Source organism: Phyllobates terribilis, unplaced genomic scaffold, assembly GCF_046119375.1.
Source record: "Phyllobates terribilis strain yellow unplaced genomic scaffold, ASM4611937v1 Scaffold_123__1_contigs__length_5148117, whole genome shotgun sequence".
NCBI classification, from domain to species: Eukaryota; Metazoa; Chordata; class Amphibia; order Anura; family Dendrobatidae; genus Phyllobates; species Phyllobates terribilis.
The window spans coordinates 2,183,467-2,205,366 of record NW_027362883.1 but is presented as its reverse complement, the minus strand read 5'-3'; the positions used below and the strand labels follow the sequence as shown (position 1 = coordinate 2,205,366).

Here is a 21,900-nt window from a genome sequence, read left to right as displayed (position 1 = left end):
CCTGTTAGCTCAGGTGAGTTTAAAAGGCTGCTGTTGATAACAAGGGCATTTGCTAAATAGATGGTGTGTGTGCAACAATATACTGAAAGGTCAATTATATTGTGCAGCTTATCTCACCACCTGTAGTTATTTAGGTGAAAGCTCCAAAATGCTTGCCTAATATGTCTGTTTATCCAAAAGGAAGTAAAAAGGGAGAGCTAGAAAGATAGCATTGCATCACATTACATGGCAATGCAATGCACAGTTGCTGAAGTTGAACCAAAATGAGCTTGTAATCTGGCTTCTGCAACTTTGAACATGAAAAATCCAATGAGGAGAAGAAAAGCAAAGCCAAAGAGTCCATCCCAAAATCCGACAAACAAGCAAAATGAACAAAAAACATTGAATTCAATTCTTTCTGATTTTAGAAACTGCATTAAAGAAGGGGTGCACCGGTCCTGGAGATACTGCAATACCAGGTCAATGCGTGGAGTGGACAGAGCAAGCTCTTTTTCCATCTCCCTGTTCTAAAAATCCATTTAATATATGGTCCCCAGATCGGGGACGTATCAGATATTAAACTGATAAGAACAGATACTACACTTGATCTTAGCCAAAAGGCCGAGAAGCGATAACCAGAATTGGTTTCAAACTACGGAGCCACCCAAGGATCCTGAAAAGTCCATTTGTGGAGATGAGCTCCTGGACTCCCGTTAAGAAGACATGTTGTCAACCTCTAGATCCCTTACATGCCTGCACTTTTCGGCTTGCTGCTGCTGCAATCCACGCGTTTTAGATCTGCATAACTCCACCTCTTTAAACACAGCACCTTCACCCCCTGCTGTTCCCACCCGCCTCAACACCGTTGGAAGGGAGGAGAACCAATTAAGGCGGGGGGTGGGGTGGAACGAGCAGCTGTCTACCCTTAGCAGGAGGGCTCCTGATTACATACCTCTCCTGCTGCTGCTGCTGCTGGCTGTCCAGCAGCAGACTGAAGGTGGCTGCTGCTGTGCACAGGTATATAAAGGCTCAGAGCCTATTATGACACGCGCAGCCAGCGTTCCATTGCCACATTCCATCTACTGCAGGCAGGATACCTGGCTGGCTGAATGTCGCTGAGAAGCTCACAGAGACCGCCATAAGCAACAGTTTAACAGAATGCCACAGACTAATCAACCAAACTTTTTGGGTTGGGTTCTCTTTTATAGTCTGCAGGCATTAAATGAAAGAAGTCAGTGTTCCAGCAGAAGGAGACAACGTTTCAGAAAAGGCATTGTAGCAAACCAAAAAAGAAATTTTAAGCGCAGCAGAGTAACCAGCGCACATACCTGTTAGCTCAGGTGAGTTTAAAAGGCTGCTGTTGATAACAAGGGCATTTGCTAAATAGATGGTGTGTGTGCAACAATATACTGAAAGGTCAATTATATTGTGCAGCTTATCTCACCACCTGTAGTTATTTAGGTGAAAGCTCCAAAATGCTTGCCTAATATGTCTGTTTATCCAAAAGGAAGTAAAAAGGGAGAGCTAGAAAGATAGCATTGCATCACATTACATGGCAATGCAATGCACAGTTGCTGAAGTTGAACCAAAATGAGCTTGTAATCTGGCTTCTGCAACTTTGAACATGAAAAATCCAATGAGGAGAAGAAAAGCAAAGCCAAAGAGTCCATCCCAAAATCCGACAAACCAGCAAAATGAACAAAAAACATTGAATTCAATTCTTTCTGATTTTAGAAACTGCATTAAAGAAGGGGTGCACCGGTCCTGGAGAGACTGCAATACCAGGTCAATGCGTGGAGTGGACAGAGCAAGCTCTTTTTCCATCTCCCTGTTCTAAAAATCCATTTAATATATGGTCCCCAGATAGGGGACGTATCAGATATTAAACTGATAAGAACAGATACTACACTTGATCTTAGCCAAAAGGCCGAGAAGCGATAACCAGAATTGGTTTCAAACTACGGAGCCACCCAAGGATCCTGAAAAGTCCATTTGTGGAGATGAGCTCCTGGACTCCCGTTAAGAAGACATGTTGTCAACCTCTAGATCCCTTACATGCCTGCACTTTTCGGCTTGCTGCTGCTGCAATCCACGCGTTTTAGATCTGCATAACTCCACCTCTTTAAACACAGCACCTTCACCCCCTGCTGTTTCCACCCGCCTCAACACCGTTGGAAGGGAGGAGAACCAATTAAGGCGGGGGGTGGGGTGGAACGAGCAGCTGTCTACCCTTAGCAGGAGGGCTCCTGATTACATACCTCTCCTGCTGCTGCTGCTGCTGGCTGTCCAGCAGCAGACTGAAGGTGGCTGCTGCTGTGCACAGGTATATAAAGGCTCAGAGCCTATTATGACACGCGCAGCCAGCGTTCCATTGCCACATTCCATCTACTGCAGGCAGGATACCTGGCTGGCTGAATGTCGCTGAGAAGCTCACAGAGACCGCCATAAGCAACAGTTTAACAGAATGCCACAGACTAATCAACCAAACTTTTTGGGTTGGGTTCTCTTTTATAGTCTGCAGGCATTAAATGAAAGAAGTCAGTGTTCCAGCAGAAGGAGACAACGTTTCAGAAAAGGCATTGTAGCAAACCAAAAAAGAAATTTTAAGCGCAGCAGAGTAACCAGCGCACATACCTGTTAGCTCAGGTGAGTTTAAAAGGCTGCTGTTGATAACAAGGGCATTTGCTAAATAGATGGTGTGTGTGCAACAATATACTGAAAGGTCAATTATATTGTGCAGCTTATCTCACCACCTGTAGTTATTTAGGTGAAAGCTCCAAAATGCTTGCCTAATATGTCTGTTTATCCAAAAGGAAGTAAAAAGGGAGAGCTAGAAAGATAGCATTGCATCACATTACATGGCAATGCAATGCACAGTTGCTGAAGTTGAACCAAAATGAGCTTGTAATCTGGCTTCTGCAACTTTGAACATGAAAAATCCAATGAGGAGAAGAAAAGCAAAGCCAAAGAGTCCATCCCCAAATCCGACAAACAAGCAAAATGAACAAAAAACATTGAATTCAATTCTTTCTGATTTTAGAAACTGCATTAAAGAAGGGGTGCACCGGTCCTGGAGATACTGCAATACCAGGTCAATGCGTGGAGTGGACAGAGCAAGCTCTTTTTCCATCTCCCTGTTCTAAAAATCCATTTAATATATGGTCCCCAGATAGGGGACGTATCAGATATTAAACTGATAAGAACAGATATTACACTTGATCTTAGCGAAAAGGCCGAGAAGCGATAACCAGAATTGGTTTCAAACTACGGAGCCACCCAAGGATCCTGAAAAGTCCATTTGTGGAGATGAGCTCCTGGACTCCCGTTAAGAAGACATGTTGTCAACCTCTAGATCCCTTACATGCCTGCACTTTTCGGCTTGCTGCTGCTGCAATCCACGCGTTTTAGATCTGCATAACTCCACCTCTTTAAACACAGCACCTTCACCCCCTGCTGTTCCCACCCGCCTCAACACCGTTGGAAGGGAGGAGAACCAATTAAGGCGGGGGGTGGGGTGGAACGAGCAGCTGTCTACCCTTAGCAGGAGGGCTCCTGATTACATACCTCTCCTGCTGCTGCTGCTGCTGGCTGTCCAGCAGCAGACTGAAGGTGGCTGCTGCTGTGCACAGGTATATAAAGGCTCAGAGCCTATTATGACACGCGCAGCCAGCGTTCCATTGCCACATTCCATCTACTGCAGGCAGGATACCTGGCTGGCTGAATGTCGCTGAGAAGCTCACAGGGACCGCCATAAGCAACAGTTTAACAGAATGCCACAGACTAATCAACCAAACTTTTTGGGTTGGGTTCTCTTTTATAGTCTGCAGGCATTAAATGAAAGAAGTCAGTGTTCCAGCAGAAGGAGACAACGTTTCAGAAAAGGCATTGTAGCAAACCAAAAAAGAAATTTTAAGCGCAGCAGAGTAACCAGCGCACATACCTGTTAGCTCAGGTGAGTTTAAAAGGCTGCTGTTGATAACAAGGGCATTTGCTAAATAGATGGTGTGTGTGCAACAATATACTGAAAGGTCAATTATATTGTGCAGCTTATCTCACCACCTGTAGTTATTTAGGTGAAAGCTCCAAAATGCTTGCCTAATATGTCTGTTTATCCAAAAGGAAGTAAAAAGGGAGAGCTAGAAAGATAGCATTGCATCACATTACATGGCAATGCAATGCACAGTTGCTGAAGTTGAACCAAAATGAGCTTGTAATCTGGCTTCTGCAACTTTGAACATGAAAAATCCAATGAGGAGAAGAAAAGCAAAGCCAAAGAGTCCATCCCCAAATCCGACAAACAAGCAAAATGAACAAAAAACATTGAATTCAATTCTTTCTGATTTTAGAAACTGCATTAAAGAAGGGGTGCACCGGTCCTGGAGATACTGCAATACCAGGTCAATGTGTGGAGTGGACAGAGCAAGCTCTTTTTCCATCTCCCTGTTCTAAAAATCCATTTAATATATGGTCCCCAGATAGGGGACGTATCAGATATTAAACTGATAAGAACAGATACTACACTTGATCTTAGCCAAAAGGCCGAGAAGCGATAACCAGAATTGGTTTCAAACTACGGAGCCACCCAAGGATCCTGAAAAGTCCATTTGTGGAGATGAGCTCCTGGACTCCCGTTAAGAAGACATGTTGTCAACCTCTAGATCCCTTACATGCCTGCACTTTTCGGCTTGCTGCTGCTGCAATCCACGCGTTTTAGATCTGCATAACTCCACCTCTTTAAACACAGCACCTTCACCCCCTGCTGTTCCCACCCGCCTCAACACCGTTGGAAGGGAGGAGAACCAATTAAGGCGGGGGGTGGGGTGGAACGAGCAGCTGTCTACCCTTAGCAGGAGGGCTCCTGATTACATACCTCTCCTGCTGCTGCTGCTGCTGGCTGTCCAGCAGCAGACTGAAGGTGGCTGCTGCTGTGCACAGGTATATAAAGGCTCAGAGCCTATTATGACACGCGCAGCCAGCGTTCCATTGCCACATTCCATCTACTGCAGGCAGGATACCTGGCTGGCTGAATGTCGCTGAGAAGCTCACAGAGACCGCCATAAGCAACAGTTTAACAGAATGCCACAGACTAATCAACCAAACTTTTTGGGTTGGGTTCTCTTTTATAGTCTGCAGGCATTAAATGAAAGAAGTCAGTGTTCCAGCAGAAGGAGACAACGTTTCAGAAAAGGCATTGTAGCAAACCAAAAAAGAAATTTTAAGCGCAGCAGAGTAACCAGCGCACATACCTGTTAGCTCAGGTGAGTTTAAAAGGCTGCTGTTGATAACAAGGGCATTTGCTAAATAGATGGTGTGTGTGCAACAATATACTGAAAGGTCAATTATATTGTGCAGCTTATCTCACCACCTGTAGTTATTTAGGTGAAAGCTCCAAAATGCTTGCCTAATATGTCTGTTTATCCAAAAGGAAGTAAAAAGGGAGAGCTAGAAAGATAGCATTGCATCACATTACATGGCAATGCAATGCACAGTTGCTGAAGTTGAACCAAAATGAGCTTGTAATCTGGCTTCTGCAACTTTGAACATGAAAAATCCAATGAGGAGAAGAAAAGCAAAGCCAAAGAGTCCATCCCCAAATCCGACAAACAAGCAAAATGAACAAAAAACATTGAATTCAATTCTTTCTGATTTTAGAAACTGCATTAAAGAAGGGGTGCACCGGTCCTGGAGATACTGCAATACCAGGTCAATGCGTGGAGTGGACAGAGCAAGCTCTTTTTCCATCTCCCTGTTCTAAAAATCCATTTAATATATGGTCCCCAGATAGGGGACGTATCAGATATTAAACTGATAAGAACAGATACTACACTTGATCTTAGCCAAAAGGCCGAGAAGCGATAACCAGAATTGGTTTCAAACTACGGAGCCACCCAAGGATCCTGAAAAGTCCATTTGTGGAGATGAGCTCCTGGACTCCCGTTAAGAAGACATGTTGTCAACCTCTAGATCCCTTACATGCCTGCACTTTTCGGCTTGCTGCTGCTGCAATCCACGCGTTTTAGATCTGCATAACTCCACCTCTTTAAACACAGCACCTTCACCCCCTGCTGTTCCCACCCGCCTCAACACCGTTGGAAGGGAGGAGAACCAATTAAGGCGGGGGGTGGGGTGGAACGAGCAGCTGTCTACCCTTAGCAGGAGGGCTCCTGATTACATACCTCTCCTGCTGCTGCTGCTGCTGGCTGTCCAGCAGCAGACTGAAGGTGGCTGCTGCTGTGCACAGGTATATAAAGGCTCAGAGCCTATTATGACACGCGCAGCCAGCGTTCCATTGCCACATTCCATCTACTGCAGGCAGGATACCTGGCTGGCTGAATGTCGCTGAGAAGCTCACAGAGACCGCCATAAGCAACAGTTTAACAGAATGCCACAGACTAATCAACCAAACTTTTTGGGTTGGGTTCTCTTTTATAGTCTGCAGGCATTAAATGAAAGAAGTCAGTGTTCCAGCAGAAGGAGACAACGTTTCAGAAAAGGCATTGTAGCAAACCAAAAAAGAAATTTTAAGCGCAGCAGAGTAACCAGCGCACATACCTGTTAGCTCAGGTGAGTTTAAAAGGCTGCTGTTGATAACAAGGGCATTTGCTAAATAGATGGTGTGTGTGCAACAATATACTGAAAGGTCAATTATATTGTGCAGCTTATCTCACCACCTGTAGTTATTTAGGTGAAAGCTCCAAAATGCTTGCCTAATATGTCTGTTTATCCAAAAGGAAGTAAAAAGGGAGAGCTAGAAAGATAGCATTGCATCACATTACATGGCAATGCAATGCACAGTTGCTGAAGTTGAACCAAAATGAGCTTGTAATCTGGCTTCTGCAACTTTGAACATGAAAAATCCAATGAGGAGAAGAAAAGCAAAGCCAAAGAGTCCACCCCCAAATCCGACAAACAAGCAAAATGAACAAAAAACATTGAATTCAATTCTTTCTGATTTTAGAAACTGCATTAAAGAAGGGTTGCACCGGTCCTGGAGATACTGCAATACCAGGTCAATGCGTGGAGTGGACAGAGCAAGCTCTTTTTCCATCTCCCTGTTCTAAAAATCCATTTAATATATGGTCCCCAGATAGGGGACGTATCAGATATTAAACTGATAAGAACAGATACTACACTTGATCTTAGCCAAAAGGCCGAGAAGCGATAACCAGAATTGGTTTCAAACTACGGAGCCACCCAAGGATCCTGAAAAGTCCATTTGTGGAGATGAGCTCCTGGACTCCCGTTAAGAAGACATGTTGTCAACCTCTAGATCCCTTACATGCCTGCACTTTTCGGCTTGCTGCTGCTGCAATCCACGCGTTTTAGATCTGCATAACTCCACCTCTTTAAACACAGCACCTTCACCCCCTGCTGTTCCCACCCGCCTCAACACCGTTGGAAGGGAGGAGAACCAATTAAGGCGGGGGGTGGGGTGGAACGAGCAGCTGTCTACCCTTAGCAGGAGGGCTCCTGATTACATACCTCTCCTGCTGCTGCTGCTGCTGGCTGTCCAGCAGCAGACTGAAGGTGGCTGCTGCTGTGCACAGGTATATAAAGGCTCAGAGCCTATTATGACACGCGCAGCCAGCGTTCCATTGCCACATTCCATCTACTGCAGGCAGGATACCTGGCTGGCTGAATGTCACTGAGAAGCTCACAGAGACCGCCATAAGCAACAGTTTAACAGAATGCCACAGACTAATCAACCAAACTTTTTGGGTTGGGTTCTCTTTTATAGTCTGCAGGCATTAAATGAAAGAAGTCAGTGTTCCAGCAGAAGGAGACAACGTTTCAGAAAAGGCATTGTAGCAAACCAAAAAAGAAATTTTAAGCGCAGCAGAGTAACCAGCGCACATACCTGTTAGCTCAGGTGAGTTTAAAAGGCTGCTGTTGATAACAAGGGCATTTGCTAAATAGATGGTGTGTGTGCAACAATATACTGAAAGGTCAATTATATTGTGCAGCTTATCTCACCACCTGTAGTTATTTAGGTGAAAGCTCCAAAATGCTTGCCTAATATGTCTGTTTATCCAAAAGGAAGTAAAAAGGGAGAGCTAGAAAGATAGCATTGCATCACATTACATGGCAATGCAATGCACAGTTGCTGAAGTTGAACCAAAATGAGCTTGTAATCTGGCTTCTGCAACTTTGAACATGAAAAATCCAATGAGGAGAAGAAAAGCAAAGCCAAAGAGTCCATCCCCAAATCCGACAAACAAGCAAAATGAACAAAAAACATTGAATTCAATTCTTTCTGATTTTAGAAACTGCATTAAAGAAGGGGTGCACCGGTCCTGGAGATACTGCAATACCAGGTCAATGCGTGGAGTGGACAGAGCAAGCTCTTTTTCCATCTCCCTGTTCTAAAAATCCATTTAATATATGGTCCCCAGATAGGGGACGTATCAGATATTAAACTGATAAGAACAGATACTACACTTGATCTTAGCCAAAAGGCCGAGAAGCGATAACCAGAATTGGTTTCAAACTACGGAGCCACCCAAGGATCCTGAAAAGTCCATTTGTGGAGATGAGCTCCTGGACTCCCGTTAAGAAGACATGTTGTCAACCTCTAGATCCCTTACATGCCTGCACTTTTCGGCTTGCTGCTGCTGCAATCCACGCGTTTTAGATCTGCATAACTCCACCTCTTTAAACACAGCACCTTCACCCCCTGCTGTTCCCACCCGCCTCAACACCGTTGGAAGGGAGGAGAACCAATTAAGGCGGGGGGTGGGGTGGAACGAGCAGCTGTCTACCCTTAGCAGGAGGGCTCCTGATTACATACCTCTCCTGCTGCTGCTGCTGCTGGCTGTCCAGCAGCAGACTGAAGGTGGCTGCTGCTGTGCACAGGTATATAAAGGCTCAGAGCCTATTATGACATGCGCAGCCAGCGTTCCATTGCCACATTCCATCTACTGCAGGCAGGATACCTGGCTGGCTGAATGTCGCTGAGAAGCTCACAGAGACCGCCATAAGCAACAGTTTAACAGAATGCCACAGACTAATCAACCAAACTTTTTGGGTTGGGTTCTCTTTTATAGTCTGCAGACATTAAATGAAAGAAGTCAGTGTTCCAGCAGAAGGAGACAACGTTTCAGAAAAGGCATTGTAGCAAACCAAAAAAGAAATTTTAAGCGCAGCAGAGTAACCAGCGCACATACCTGTTAGCTCAGGTGAGTTTAAAAGGCTGCTGTTGATAACAAGGGCATTTGCTAAATAGATGGTGTGTGTGCAACAATATACTGAAAGGTCAATTATATTGTGCAGCTTATCTCACCACCTGTAGTTATTTAGGTGAAAGCTCCAAAATGCTTGCCTAATATGTCTGTTTATCCAAAAGGAAGTAAAAAGGGAGAGCTAGAAAGATAGCATTGCATCACATTACATGGCAATGCAATGCACAGTTGCTGAAGTTGAACCAAAATGAGCTTGTAATCTGGCTTCTGCAACTTTGAACATGAAAAATCCAATGAGGAGAAGAAAAGCAAAGCCAAAGAGTCCATCCCCAAATCCGACAAACAAGCAAAATGAACAAAAAACATTGAATTCAATTCTTTCTGATTTTAGAAACTGCATTAAAGAAGGGGTGCACCGGTCCTGGAGATACTGCAATACCAGGTCAATGCGTGGAGTGGACAGAGCAAGCTCTTTTTCCATCTCCCTGTTCTAAAAATCCATTTAATATATGGTCCCCAGATAGGGGACGTATCAGATATTAAACTGATAAGAACAGATTTTTTTTGATTGAAGCTGCATCCAAGGCACTGAAAAATGTGACCGAAGTCACACCAAAACAGCGCACGAGGCGAGGATTCATGTGGACCCTTCCCGGAGGAGAGGGTCCCCAATAAACCATCCCCATCCCTCCGAGCCAGAAGGCCACAGCGAGGGTCAGGGATCTCCGATGCTCTCCCTAGCCGAAGCCGGAGAAGAGCCGTTTTCGTGCTCCCAGCTTCCATCTAGGCTGCCACCCTAGTGGAGCTGGAGCCTGTGTTGGTTTCTCAGCCCAAAGCTGACCGGACGTCCGACCGGGTTTATAAAAATTCCCCTTCCTAGCCCGGAGGCCAGGAATAGGGGGGGTTGCTCAGAAAGTATGATTCGCAAAGGTGCGGCGTGCTACGAAGCCAAGTCTTTCTGGGGTTCCCAGTCCCAGTAAGCTTGGACTCCCACCAGGGCGCCTACTCCTGGGGCACATTGCTCCAAAGCCCTCACACTTACCCAGCCTAGTGACTTCGATCCTGGAGGGCCATGTTTTCCATCAGATAACTCTATGAGCCACCTGGCGTACTAACAAGTGCACCAAACCAGTGTGTAATATGCATCAATTTACTAGGGCAGCCCAAGGACAAAACTGCCTTTTCAAAAGATACTACACTTGATCTTAGCCAAAAGGCCGAGAAGCGATAACCAGAATTGGTTTCAAACTACGGAGCCACCCAAGGATCCTGAAAAGTCCATTTGTGGAGATGAGCTCCTGGACTCCCGTTAAGAAGACATGTTGTCAACCTCTAGATCCCTTACATGCCTGCACTTTTCGGCTTGCTGCTGCTGCAATCCACGCGTTTTAGATCTGCATAACTCCACCTCTTTAAACACAGCACCTTCACCCCCTGCTGTTCCCACCCGCCTCAACACCGTTGGAAGGGAGGAGAACCAATTAAGGCGGGGGGTGGGGTGGAACGAGCAGCTGTCTACCCTTAGCAGGAGGGCTCCTGATTACATACCTCTCCTGCTGCTGCTGCTGCTGGCTGTCCAGCAGCAGACTGAAGGTGGCTGCTGCTGTGCACAGGTATATAAAGGCTCAGAGCCTATTATGACACGCGCAGCCAGCGTTCCATTGCCACATTCCATCTACTGCAGGCAGGATACCTGGCTGGCTGAATGTCGCTGAGAAGCTCACAGAGACCGCCATAAGCAACAGTTTAACAGAATGCCACAGACTAATCAACCAAACTTTTTGGGTTGGGTTCTCTTTTATAGTCTGCAGGCATTAAATGAAAGTCAGTGTTCCAGCAGAAGGAGACAACGTTTCAGAAAAGGCATTGTAGCAAACCAAAAAAGAAATTTTAAGCGCAGCAGAGTAACCAGCGCACATACCTGTTAGCTCAGGTGAGTTTAAAAGGCTGCTGTTGATAACAAGGGCATTTGCTAAATAGATGGTGTGTGTGCAACAATATACTGAAAGGTCAATTATATTGTGCAGCTTATCTCACCACCTGTAGTTATTTAGGTGAAAGCTCCAAAATGCTTGCCTAATATGTCTGTTTATCCAAAAGGAAGTAAAAAGGGAGAGCTAGAAAGATAGCATTGCATCACATTACATGGCAATGCAATGCACAGTTGCTGAAGTTGAACCAAAATGAGCTTGTAATCTGCCTTCTGCAACTTTGAACATGAAAAATCCAATGAGGAGAAGAAAAGCAAAGCCAAAGAGTCCATCCCCAAATCCGACAAACAAGCAAAATGAACAAAAAACATTGAATTCAATTCTTTCTGATTTTAGAAACTGCATTAAAGAAGGGGTGCACCGGTCCTGGAGATACTGCAATACCAGGTCAATGCGTGGAGTGGACAGAGCAAGCTCTTTTTCCATCTCCCTGTTCTAAAAATCCATTTAATATATGGTCCCCAGATAGGGGACGTATCAGATATTAAACTGATAAGAACAGATACTACACTTGATCTTAGCCAAAAGGCCGAGAAGCGATAACCAGAATTGGTTTCAAACTACGGAGCCACCCAAGGATCCTGAAAAGTCCATTTGTGGAGATGAGCTCCTGGACTCCCGTTAAGAAGACATGTTGTCAACCTCTAGATCCCTTACATGCCTGCACTTTTCGGCTTGCTGCTGCTGCAATCCACGCGTTTTAGATCTGCATAACTCCACCTCTTTAAACACAGCACCTTCACCCCCTGCTGTTCCCACACGCCTCAACACCGTTGGAAGGGAGGAGAACCAATTAAGGCGGGGGGTGGGGTGGAACGAGCAGCTGTCTACCCTTAGCAGGAGGGCTCCTGATTACATACCTCTCCTGCTGCTGCTGCTGCTGGCTGTCCAGCAGCAGACTGAAGGTGGCTGCTGCTGTGCACAGGTATATAAAGGCTCAGAGCCTATTATGACACGCGCAGCCAGCGTTCCATTGCCACATTCCATCTACTGCAGGCAGGATACCTGGCTGGCTGAATGTCGCTGAGAAGCTCACAGAGACCGCCATAAGCAACAGTTTAACAGAATGCCACAGACTAATCAACCAAACTTTTTGGGTTGGGTTCTCTTTTATAGTCTGCAGGCATTAAATGAAAGAAGTCAGTGTTCCAGCAGAAGGAGACAACGTTTCAGAAAAGGCATTGTAGCAAACCAAAAAAGAAATTTTAAGCGCAGCAGAGTAACCAGCGCACATACCTGTTAGCTCAGGTGAGTTTAAAAGGCTGCTGTTGATAACAAGGGCATTTGCTAAATAGATGGTGTGTGTGCAACAATATACTGAAAGGTCAATTATATTGTGCAGCTTATCTCACCACCTGTAGTTATTTAGGTGAAAGCTCCAAAATGCTTGCCTAATATGTCTGTTTATCCAAAAGGAAGTAAAAAGGGAGAGCTAGAAAGATAGCATTGCATCACATTACATGGCAATGCAATGCACAGTTGCTGAAGTTGAACCAAAATGAGCTTGTAATCTGCCTTCTGCAACTTTGAACATGAAAAATCCAATGAGGAGAAGAAAAGCAAAGCCAAAGAGTCCATCCCCAAATCCGACAAACAAGCAAAATGAACAAAAAACATTGAATTCAATTCTTTCTGATTTTAGAAACTGCATTAAAGAAGGGGTGCACCGGTCCTGGAGATACTGCAATACCAGGTCAATGCGTGGAGTGGACAGAGCAAGCTCTTTTTCCATCTCCCTGTTCTAAAAATCCATTTATTATATGGTCCCCAGATAGGGGACGTATCAGATATTAAACTGATAAGAACAGATACTACACTTGATCTTAGCCAAAAGGCCGAGAAGCGATAACCAGAATTGGTTTCAAACTACGGAGCCACCCAAGGATCCTGAAAAGTCCATTTGTGGAGATGAGCTCCTGGACTCCCGTTAAGAAGACATGTTGTCAACCTCTAGATCCCTTACATGCCTGCACTTTTCGGCTTGCTGCTGCTGCAATCCACGCGTTTTAGATCTGCATAACTCCACCTCTTTAAACACAGCACCTTCACCCCCTGCTGTTCCCACCCGCCTCAACACCGTTGGAAGGGAGGAGAACCAATTAAGGCGGGGGGTGGGGTGGAACGAGCAGCTGTCTACCCTTAGCAGGAGGGCTCCTGATTACATACCTCTCCTGCTGCTGCTGCTGCTGGCTGTCCAGCAGCAGACTGAAGGTGGCTGCTGCTGTGCACAGGTATATAAAGGCTCAGAGCCTACTATGACACGCGCAGCCAGCGTTCCATTGCCACATTCCATCTACTGCAGGCAGGATACCTGGCTGGCTGAATGTCGCTGAGAAGCTCACAGAGACCGCCATAAGCAACAGTTTAACAGAATGCCACAGACTAATCAACCAAACTTTTTGGGTTGGGTTCTCTTTTATAGTCTGCAGGCATTAAATGAAAGAAGTCAGTGTTCCAGCAGAAGGAGACAACGTTTCAGAAAAGGCATTGTAGCAAACCAAAAAAGAAATTTTAAGCGCAGCAGAGTAACCAGCGCACATACCTGTTAGCTCAGGTGAGTTTAAAAGGCTGCTGTTAATAACAAGGGCATTTGCTAAATAGATGGTGTGTGTGCAACAATATACTGAAAGGTCAATTATATTGTGCAGCTTATCTCACCACCTGTAGTTATTTAGGTGAAAGCTCCAAAATGCTTGCCTAATATGTCTGTTTATCCAAAAGGAAGTAAAAAGGGAGAGCTAGAAAGATAGCATTGCATCACATTACATGGCAATGCAATGCACAGTTGCTGAAGTTGAACCAAAATGAGCTTGTAATCTGGCTTCTGCAACTTTGAACATGAAAAATCCAATGAGGAGAAGAAAAGCAAAGCCAAAGAGTCCATCCCCAAATCCGACAAACAAGCAAAATGAACAAAAAACATTGAATTCAATTCTTTCTGATTTTAGAAATTGCATTAAAGAAGGGGTGCACCGGTCCTGGAGATACTGCAATACCAGGTCAATGCGTGGAGTGGACAGAGCAAGCTCTTTTTCCATCTCCCTGTTCTAAAAATCCATTTAATATATGGTCCCCAGATAGGGGACGTATCAGATATTAAACTGATAAGAACAGATACTACACTTGATCTTAGCCAAAAGGCCGAGAAGCGATAACCAGAATTGGTTTCAAACTACGGAGCCACCCAAGGATCCTGAAAAGTCCATTTGTGGAGATGAGCTCCTGGACTCCCGTTAAGAAGACATGTTGTCAACCTCTAGATCCCTTACATGCCTGCACTTTTCGGCTTGCTGCTGCTGCAATCCACGCGTTTTAGATCTGCATAACTCCACCTCTTTAAACACAGCACCTTCACCCCCTGCTGTTCCCACCCGCCTCAACACCGTTGGAAGGGAGGAGAACCAATTAAGGCGGGGGGTGGGGTGGAACGAGCAGCTGTCTAACCTTAGCAGGAGGGCTCCTGATTACATACCTCTCCTGCTGCTGCTGCTGCTGGCTGTCCAGCAGCAGACTGAAGGTGGCTGCTGCTGTGCACAGGTATATAAAGGCTCAGAGCCTATTATGACACGCGCAGCCAGCGTTCCATTGCCACATTCCATCTACTGCAGGCAGGATACCTGGCTGGCTGAATGTCGCTGAGAAGCTCACAGAGACCGCCATAAGCAACAGTTTAACAGAATGCCACAGACTAATCAACCAAACTTTTTGGGTTGGGTTCTCTTTTATAGTCTGCAGGCATTAAATGAAAGAAGTCAGTGTTCCAGCAGAAGGAGACAACGTTTCAGAAAAGGCATTGTAGCAAACCAAAAAAGAAATTTTAAGCGCAGCAGAGTAACCAGCGCACATACCTGTTAGCTCAGGTGAGTTTAAAAGGCTGCTGTTGATAACAAGGGCATTTGCTAAATAGATGGTGTGTGTGCAACAATATACTGAAAGGTCAATTATATTGTGCAGCTTATCTCACCACCTGTAGTTATTTAGGTGAAAGCTCCAAAATGCTTGCCTAATATGTCTGTTTATCCAAAAGGAAGTAAAAAGGGAGAGCTAGAAAGATAGCATTGCATCACATTACATGGCAATGCAATGCACAGTTGCTGAAGTTGAACCAAAATGAGCTTGTAATCTGGCTTCTGCAACTTTGAACATGAAAAATCCAATGAGGAGAAGAAAAGCAAAGCCAAAGAGTCCATCCCCAAATCCGACAAACAAGCAAAATGAACAAAAAACATTGAATTCAATTCTTTCTGATTTTAGAAACTGCATTAAAGAAGGGGTGCACCGGTCCTGGAGATACTGCAATACCAGGTCAATGCGTGGAGTGGACAGAGCAAGCTCTTTTTCCATCTCCCTGTTCTAAAAATCCATTTAATATATGGTCCCCAGATAGGGGACGTATCAGATATTAAACTGATAAGAACAGATACTACACTTGATCTTAGCCAAAAGGCCGAGAAGCGATAACCAGAATTGGTTTCAAACTACGGAGCCACCCAAGGATCCTGAAAAGTCCATTTGTGGAGATGAGCTCCTGGACTCCCGTTAAGAAGACATGTTGTCAACCTCTAGATCCCTTACATGCCTGCACTTTTCGGCTTGCTGCTGCTGCAATCCACGCGTTTTAGATCTGCATAACTCCACCTCTTTAAACACAGCACCTTCACCCCCTGCTGTTCCCACCCGCCTCAACACCGTTGGAAGGGAGGAGAACCAATTAAGGCGGGGGGTGGGGTGGAACGAGCAGCTGTCTACCCTTAGCAGGAGGGCTCCTGATTACATACCTCTCCTGCTGCTGCTGCTGGCTGTCCAGCAGCAGACTGAAGGTGGCTGCTGCTGTGCACAGGTATATAAAGGCTCAGAGCCTATTATGACACGCGCAGCCAGCGTTCCATTGCCACATTCCATCTACTGCAGGCAGGATACCTGGCTGGCTGAATGTCGCTGAGAAGCTCACAGAGACCGCCATAAGCAACAGTTTAACAGAATGCCACAGACTAATCAACCAAACTTTTTGGGTTGGGTTCTCTTTTATAGTCTGCAGGCATTAAATGAAAGAAGTCAGTGTTCCAGCAGAAGGAGACAACGTTTCAGAAAAGGCATTGTAGCAAACCAAAAAAGAAATTTTAAGCGCAGCAGAGTAACCAGCGCACATACCTGTTAGCTCAGGTGAGTTTAAAAGGCTGCTGTTGATAACAAGGGCATTTGCTAAATAGATGGTGTGTGTGCAACAATATACTGAAAGGTCAATTATATTGTGCAGCTTATCTCACCACCTGTAGTTATTTAGGTGAAAGCTCCAAAATGCTTGCCTAATATGTCTGTTTATCCAAAAGGAAGTAAAAAGGGAGAGCTAGAAAGATAGCATTGCATCACATTACATGGCAATGCAATGCACAGTTGCTGAAGTTGAACCAAAATGAGCTTGTAATCTGGCTTCTGCAACTTTGAACATGAAAAATCCAATGAGGAGAAGAAAAGCAAAGCCAAAGAGTCCATCCCCAAATCCGACAAACAAGCAAAATGAACAAAAAACATTGAATTCAATTCTTTCTGATTTTAGAAACTGCATTAAAGAAGGGGTGCACCGGTCCTGGAGATACTGCAATACCAGGTCAATGCGTGGAGTGGACAGAGCAAGCTCTTTTTCCATCTCCCTGTTCTAAAAATCCATTTAATATATGGTCCCCAGATAGGGGACGTATCAGATATTAAACTGATAAGAACAGATACTACACTTGATCTTAGCCAAAAGGCCGAGAAGCGATAACCAGAATTGGTTTCAAACTACGGAGCCACCCAAGGATCCTGAAAAGTCCATTTGTGGAGATGAGCTCCTGGACTCCCGTTAAGAAGACATGTTGTCAACCTCTAGATCCCTTACATGCCTGCACTTTTCGGCTTGCTGCTGCTGCAATCCACGCGTTTTAGATCTGCATAACTCCACCTCTTTAAACACAGCACCTTCACCCCCTGCTGTTCCCACCCGCCTCAACACCGTTGGAAGGGAGGAGAACCAATTAAGGCGGGGGGTGGGGTGGAACGAGCAGCTGTCTACCCTTAGCAGGAGGGCTCCTGATTACATACCTCTCCTGCTGCTGCTGCTGCTGGCTGTCCAGCAGCAGACTGAAGGTGGCTGCTGCTGTGCACAGGTATATAAAGGCTCAGAGCCTATTATGACACGCGCAGCCAGCGTTCCATTGCCACATTCCATCTACTGCAGGCAGGATACCTGGCTGGCTGAATGTCGCTGAGAAGCTCACAGAGACCGCCATAAGCAACAGTTTAACAGAATGCCACAGACTAATCAACCAAACTTTTTGGGTTGGGTTCTCTTTTATAGTCTGCAGGCATTAAATGAAAGAAGTCAGTGTTCCAGCAGAAGGAGACAACGTTTCAGAAAAGGCATTGTAGCAAACCAAAAAAGAAATTTTAAGCGCAGCAGAGTAACCAGCGCACATACCTGTTAGCTCAGGTGAGTTTAAAAGGCTGCTGTTGATAACAAGGGCATTTGCTAAATAGATGGTGTGTGTGCAACAATATACTGAAAGGTCAATTATATTGTGCAGCTTATCTCACCACCTGTAGTTATTTAGGTGAAAGCTCCAAAATGCTTGCCTAATATGTCTGTTTATCCAAAAGGAAGTAAAAAGGGAGAGCTAGAAAGATAGCATTGCATCACATTACATGGCAATGCAATGCACAGTTGCTGAAGTTGAACCAAAATGAGCTTGTAATCTGGCTTCTGCAACTTTGAACATGAAAAATCCAATGAGGAGAAGAAAAGCAAAGCCAAAGAGTCCATCCCCAAATCCGACAAACAAGCAAAATGAACAAAAAACATTGAATTCAATTCTTTCTGATTTTAGAAACTGAATTAAAGAAGGGGTGCACCGGTCCTGGAGATACTGCAATACCAGGTCAATGCGTGGAGTGGACAGAGCAAGCTCTTTTTCCATCTCCCTGTTCTAAAAATCCATTTAATATATGGTCCCCAGATAGGGGACGTATCAGATATTAAACTGATAAGAACAGATACTACACTTGATCTTAGCCAAAAGGCCGAGAAGCGATAACCAGAATTGGTTTCAAACTACGGAGCCACCCAAGGATCCTGAAAAGTCCATTTGTGGAGATGAGCTCCTGGACTCCCGTTAAGAAGACATGTTGTCAACCTCTAGATCCCTTACATGCCTGCACTTTTCGGCTTGCTGCTGCTGCAATCCACGCGTTTTAGATCTGCATAACTCCACCTCTTTAAACACAGCACCTTCACCCCCTGCTGTTCCCACCTGCCTCAACACCGTTGGAAGGGAGGAGAACCAATTAAGGCGGGGGGTGGGGTGGAACGAGCAGCTGTCTACCCTTAGCAGGAGGGCTCCTGATTACATACCTCACCTGCTGCTGCTGCTGCTGGCTGTCCAGCAGCAGACTGAAGGTGGCTGCTGCTGTGCACAGGTATATAAAGGCTCAGAGCCTATTATGACACGCGCAGCCAGCGTTCCATTGCCACATTCCATCTACTGCAGGCAGGATACCTGGCTGGCTGAATGTCACTGAGAAGCTCACAGAGACCGCCATAAGCAACAGTTTAACAGAATGCCACAGACTAATCAACCAAACTTTTTGGGTTGGGTTCTCTTTTATAGTCTGCAGGCATTAAATGAAAGAAGTCAGTGTTCCAGCAGAAGGAGACAACGTTTCAGAAAAGGCATTGTAGCAAACCAAAAAAGAAATTTTAAGCGCAGCAGAGTAACCAGCGCACATACCTGTTAGCTCAGGTGAGTTTAAAAGGCTGCTGTTGATAACAAGGGCATTTGCTAAATAGATGGTGTGTGTGCAACAATATACTGAAAGGTCAATTATATTGTGCAGCTTATCTCACCACCTGTAGTTATTTAGGTGAAAGCTCCAAAATGCTTGCCTAATATGTCTGTTTATCCAAAAGGAAGTAAAAAGGGAGAGCTAGAAAGATAGCATTGCATCACATTACATGGCAATGCAATGCACAGTTGCTGAAGTTGAACCAAAATGAGCTTGTAATCTGGCTTCTGCAACTTTGAACATGAAAAATCCAATGAGGAGAAGAAAAGCAAAGCCAAAGAGTCCATCCCCAAATCCGACAAACAAGCAAAATGAACAAAAAACATTGAATTCAATTCTTTCTGATTTTAGAAACTGCATTAAAGAAGGGGTGCACCGGTCCTGGAGATACTGCAATACCAGGTCAATGCGTGGAGTGGACAGAGCAAGCTCTTTTTCCATCTCCCTGTTCTAAAAATCCATTTAATATATGGTCCCCAGATAGGGGACGTATCAGATATTAAACTGATAAGAACAGATACTACACTTGATCTTAGCCAAAAGGCCGAGAAGCGATAACCAGAATTGGTTTCAAACTACGGAGCCACCCAAGGATCCTGAAAAGTCCATTTGTGGAGATGAGCTCCTGGACTCCCGTTAAGAAGACATGTTGTCAACCTCTAGATACCTTACATGCCTGCAATTTTCGGCTTGCTGCTGCTGCAATCCACGCGTTTTAGATCTGCATAACTCCACCTCTTTAAACACAGCACCTTCACCCCCTGCTGTTCCCACCCGCCTCAACACCGTTGGAAGGGAGGAGAACCAATTAAGGCGGGGGGTGGGGTGGAACGAGCAGCTGTCTACCCTTAGCAGGAGGGCTCCTGATTACATACCTCTCCTGCTGCTGCTGCTGCTGGCTGTCCAGCAGCAGACTGAAGGTGGCTGCTGCTGTGCACAGGTATATAAAGGCTCAGAGCCTATTATGACACGCGCAGCCAGCGTTCCATTGCCACATTCCATCTACTGCAGGCAGGATACCTGGCTGGCTGAATGTCGCTGAGAAGCTCACAGAGACCGCCATAAGCAACAGTTTAACAGAATGCCACAGACTAATCAACCAAACTTTTTGGGTTGGGTTCTCTTTTATAGTCTGCAGGCATTAAATGAAAGAAGTCAGTGTTCCAGCAGAAGGAGACAACGTTTCAGAAAAGGCATTGTAGCAAACCAAAAAAGAAATTTTAAGCGCAGCAGAGTAACCAGCGCACAAACCTGTTAGCTCAGGTGAGTTTAAAAGGCTGCTGTTGATAACAAGGGCATTTGCTAAATAGATGGTGTGTGTGCAACAATATACTGAAAGGTCAATTATATTGTGCAGCTTATCTCACCACCTGTAGTTATTTAGGTGAAAGCTCCAAAATGCTTGCCTAATATGTCTGTTTATCCAAAAGGAAGTAAAAAGGGAGAGCTAGAAAGATAGCATTGCATCACATTACATGGCAATGCAATGCACAGTTGCTGAAGTTGAACCAAAATGAGCTTGTAATCTGGCTTCTGCAACTTTGAACATGAAAAATCCAATGAGGAGAAGAAAAGCAAAGCCAAAGAGTCCATCCCCAAATCCGACAAACAAGCAAAATGAACAAAAAACATTGAATTCAATTCTTTCTGATTTTAGAAACTGCATTAAAGAAGGGGTGCACCGGTCCTGGAGATACTGCAATACCAGGTCAATGCGTGGAGTGGACAGAGCAAGCTCTTTTTCCATCTCCCTGTTCTAAAAATCCATTTAATATATGGTCCCCAGATAGGGGACGTATCAGATATTAAACTGATAAGAACAGATTTTTTTTTTTTTTTTTTTTTTTTTAACCAAATCAGATAGGCCGGAGCATAAGCTCAATCAAATCGACTTACAAAAGCCTTTCATTGACACTTAGCCTTTCATCACACTTGTTATATAATCAAAAATAAAACCAAACCTTATCATCAGGTACATTATACACTACTAATTAAACTTTACCAAAAACCTCCACTTTTTAAACTTCCAGATCCCTTCAGCATCTATAATACTTCCATGTTCCTGATCCCAGAGGTATATTACATACATACGTGACAGAATCAATCTCAAACATTCATTAACTGACATTTTCTTCCTTTTAAAAACTAACAAATTCCTCGCATCCCACAAACTTTCAATTACACACACCACCAACAACCATAAAATCCTATCCTTAATTCTACTACATGCACCCATCCCAAACATAGCAAGTTTCCAATTAACATACTTTACACTCACCAATTCCTTGCAAAGTCCCCCTATACCCTTCCATACATCATATGCAAAATCACAATCCCATACCATATGTCTAACATGCTCTCTCAAACCACATCCATCCCTCGGGCATACCTCAGATTTAACTAAATCCCTCTTCTTTTGCACATCTCTAACAGGCAAAATGTCATGCAATAGCATCCAAGCAATATCTCTCTGTCTGTTAGTCACACCATCTATACTTAATTTTCTCCACATCTCGGTTACTTCCTCCCCTCTCAACCCATTGATATTACATACCACCTCACGCTCACGCACCATCCTAATGACTTTCTTCTTTTGCCTAAAATCACTCATGTTAACGGACAACAAATCATACTTCCTTACAAATTTCTCAACACAACCATACCATACAGGACACTTAAAAGCAACAGGCACTCTAGCATCCCTTTTGACCCACTTTAAGCCATAAAGCATCCATCCAGCCGAATACTTCATCATATAAGCACACTTATTACTTTTCCCTAGAACCACCACCACCATTTTCACGTAACCAATCCCTAAAAAGAAATCAATATTTGGAAAATCCAAACCACCATTTACACATAACTTATAGACATATTCCCGTTTCAATTTCTCCATGCGACTTCCCCAAAGAAAATTAAAGATGAATTTCTCA

General features: G+C 44.6%; 16 non-coding genes and 1 pseudogene across 16 annotated transcripts; all 17 read right to left on the bottom strand.

Moving 5' to 3' along the window:
• Nucleotides 1-421: 421 nt before the first annotated feature.
• On the bottom strand, nucleotides 422-612 carry LOC141202179 (U2 spliceosomal RNA). Its single transcript, XR_012273461.1, has one exon. It is a non-coding gene; the product is annotated as a U2 spliceosomal RNA (small nuclear RNA).
• A 1,115-nt stretch (nucleotides 613-1,727) lies between these two features.
• On the bottom strand, nucleotides 1,728-1,918 carry LOC141202269 (U2 spliceosomal RNA). The gene has a single exon (XR_012273548.1). It is a non-coding gene; the product is annotated as a U2 spliceosomal RNA (small nuclear RNA).
• A 1,115-nt stretch (nucleotides 1,919-3,033) lies between these two features.
• Nucleotides 3,034-3,224, bottom strand: LOC141202461 (U2 spliceosomal RNA). Its single transcript, XR_012273733.1, has one exon. It is a non-coding gene; the product is annotated as a U2 spliceosomal RNA (small nuclear RNA).
• Nucleotides 3,225-4,339: 1,115 nt separating this feature from the next.
• LOC141202327 (U2 spliceosomal RNA) lies at nucleotides 4,340-4,530 on the bottom strand. Its single transcript, XR_012273603.1, has one exon. It is a non-coding gene; the product is annotated as a U2 spliceosomal RNA (small nuclear RNA).
• Nucleotides 4,531-5,645: 1,115 nt separating this feature from the next.
• On the bottom strand, nucleotides 5,646-5,836 carry LOC141202124 (U2 spliceosomal RNA). Its single transcript, XR_012273407.1, has one exon. It is a non-coding gene; the product is annotated as a U2 spliceosomal RNA (small nuclear RNA).
• Nucleotides 5,837-6,951: 1,115 nt separating this feature from the next.
• Nucleotides 6,952-7,142, bottom strand: LOC141202194 (U2 spliceosomal RNA). Its single transcript, XR_012273476.1, has one exon. It is a non-coding gene; the product is annotated as a U2 spliceosomal RNA (small nuclear RNA).
• Nucleotides 7,143-8,257: 1,115 nt separating this feature from the next.
• On the bottom strand, nucleotides 8,258-8,448 carry LOC141202123 (U2 spliceosomal RNA). Its single transcript, XR_012273406.1, has one exon. It is a non-coding gene; the product is annotated as a U2 spliceosomal RNA (small nuclear RNA).
• A 1,115-nt stretch (nucleotides 8,449-9,563) lies between these two features.
• LOC141202490 (U2 spliceosomal RNA) lies at nucleotides 9,564-9,747 on the bottom strand. Its single transcript, XR_012273762.1, has one exon. It is a non-coding gene; the product is annotated as a U2 spliceosomal RNA (small nuclear RNA).
• Nucleotides 9,748-10,271: 524 nt separating this feature from the next.
• Nucleotides 10,272-10,387, bottom strand: LOC141202694 (U2 spliceosomal RNA; annotated as a pseudogene).
• Nucleotides 10,388-11,499: 1,112 nt separating this feature from the next.
• LOC141202122 (U2 spliceosomal RNA) lies at nucleotides 11,500-11,690 on the bottom strand. The gene has a single exon (XR_012273405.1). It is a non-coding gene; the product is annotated as a U2 spliceosomal RNA (small nuclear RNA).
• Nucleotides 11,691-12,805: 1,115 nt separating this feature from the next.
• LOC141202313 (U2 spliceosomal RNA) lies at nucleotides 12,806-12,996 on the bottom strand. The gene has a single exon (XR_012273590.1). It is a non-coding gene; the product is annotated as a U2 spliceosomal RNA (small nuclear RNA).
• Nucleotides 12,997-14,111: 1,115 nt separating this feature from the next.
• On the bottom strand, nucleotides 14,112-14,302 carry LOC141202120 (U2 spliceosomal RNA). Its single transcript, XR_012273403.1, has one exon. It is a non-coding gene; the product is annotated as a U2 spliceosomal RNA (small nuclear RNA).
• Nucleotides 14,303-15,417: 1,115 nt separating this feature from the next.
• On the bottom strand, nucleotides 15,418-15,608 carry LOC141202119 (U2 spliceosomal RNA). The gene has a single exon (XR_012273402.1). It is a non-coding gene; the product is annotated as a U2 spliceosomal RNA (small nuclear RNA).
• Nucleotides 15,609-16,720: 1,112 nt separating this feature from the next.
• LOC141202118 (U2 spliceosomal RNA) lies at nucleotides 16,721-16,911 on the bottom strand. The gene has a single exon (XR_012273401.1). It is a non-coding gene; the product is annotated as a U2 spliceosomal RNA (small nuclear RNA).
• Nucleotides 16,912-18,026: 1,115 nt separating this feature from the next.
• Nucleotides 18,027-18,217, bottom strand: LOC141202117 (U2 spliceosomal RNA). Its single transcript, XR_012273400.1, has one exon. It is a non-coding gene; the product is annotated as a U2 spliceosomal RNA (small nuclear RNA).
• A 1,115-nt stretch (nucleotides 18,218-19,332) lies between these two features.
• Nucleotides 19,333-19,523, bottom strand: LOC141202116 (U2 spliceosomal RNA). The gene has a single exon (XR_012273399.1). It is a non-coding gene; the product is annotated as a U2 spliceosomal RNA (small nuclear RNA).
• Nucleotides 19,524-20,638: 1,115 nt separating this feature from the next.
• Nucleotides 20,639-20,829, bottom strand: LOC141202596 (U2 spliceosomal RNA). Its single transcript, XR_012273833.1, has one exon. It is a non-coding gene; the product is annotated as a U2 spliceosomal RNA (small nuclear RNA).
• Between the last annotated feature and the right edge of the window lie 1,071 nt (nucleotides 20,830-21,900).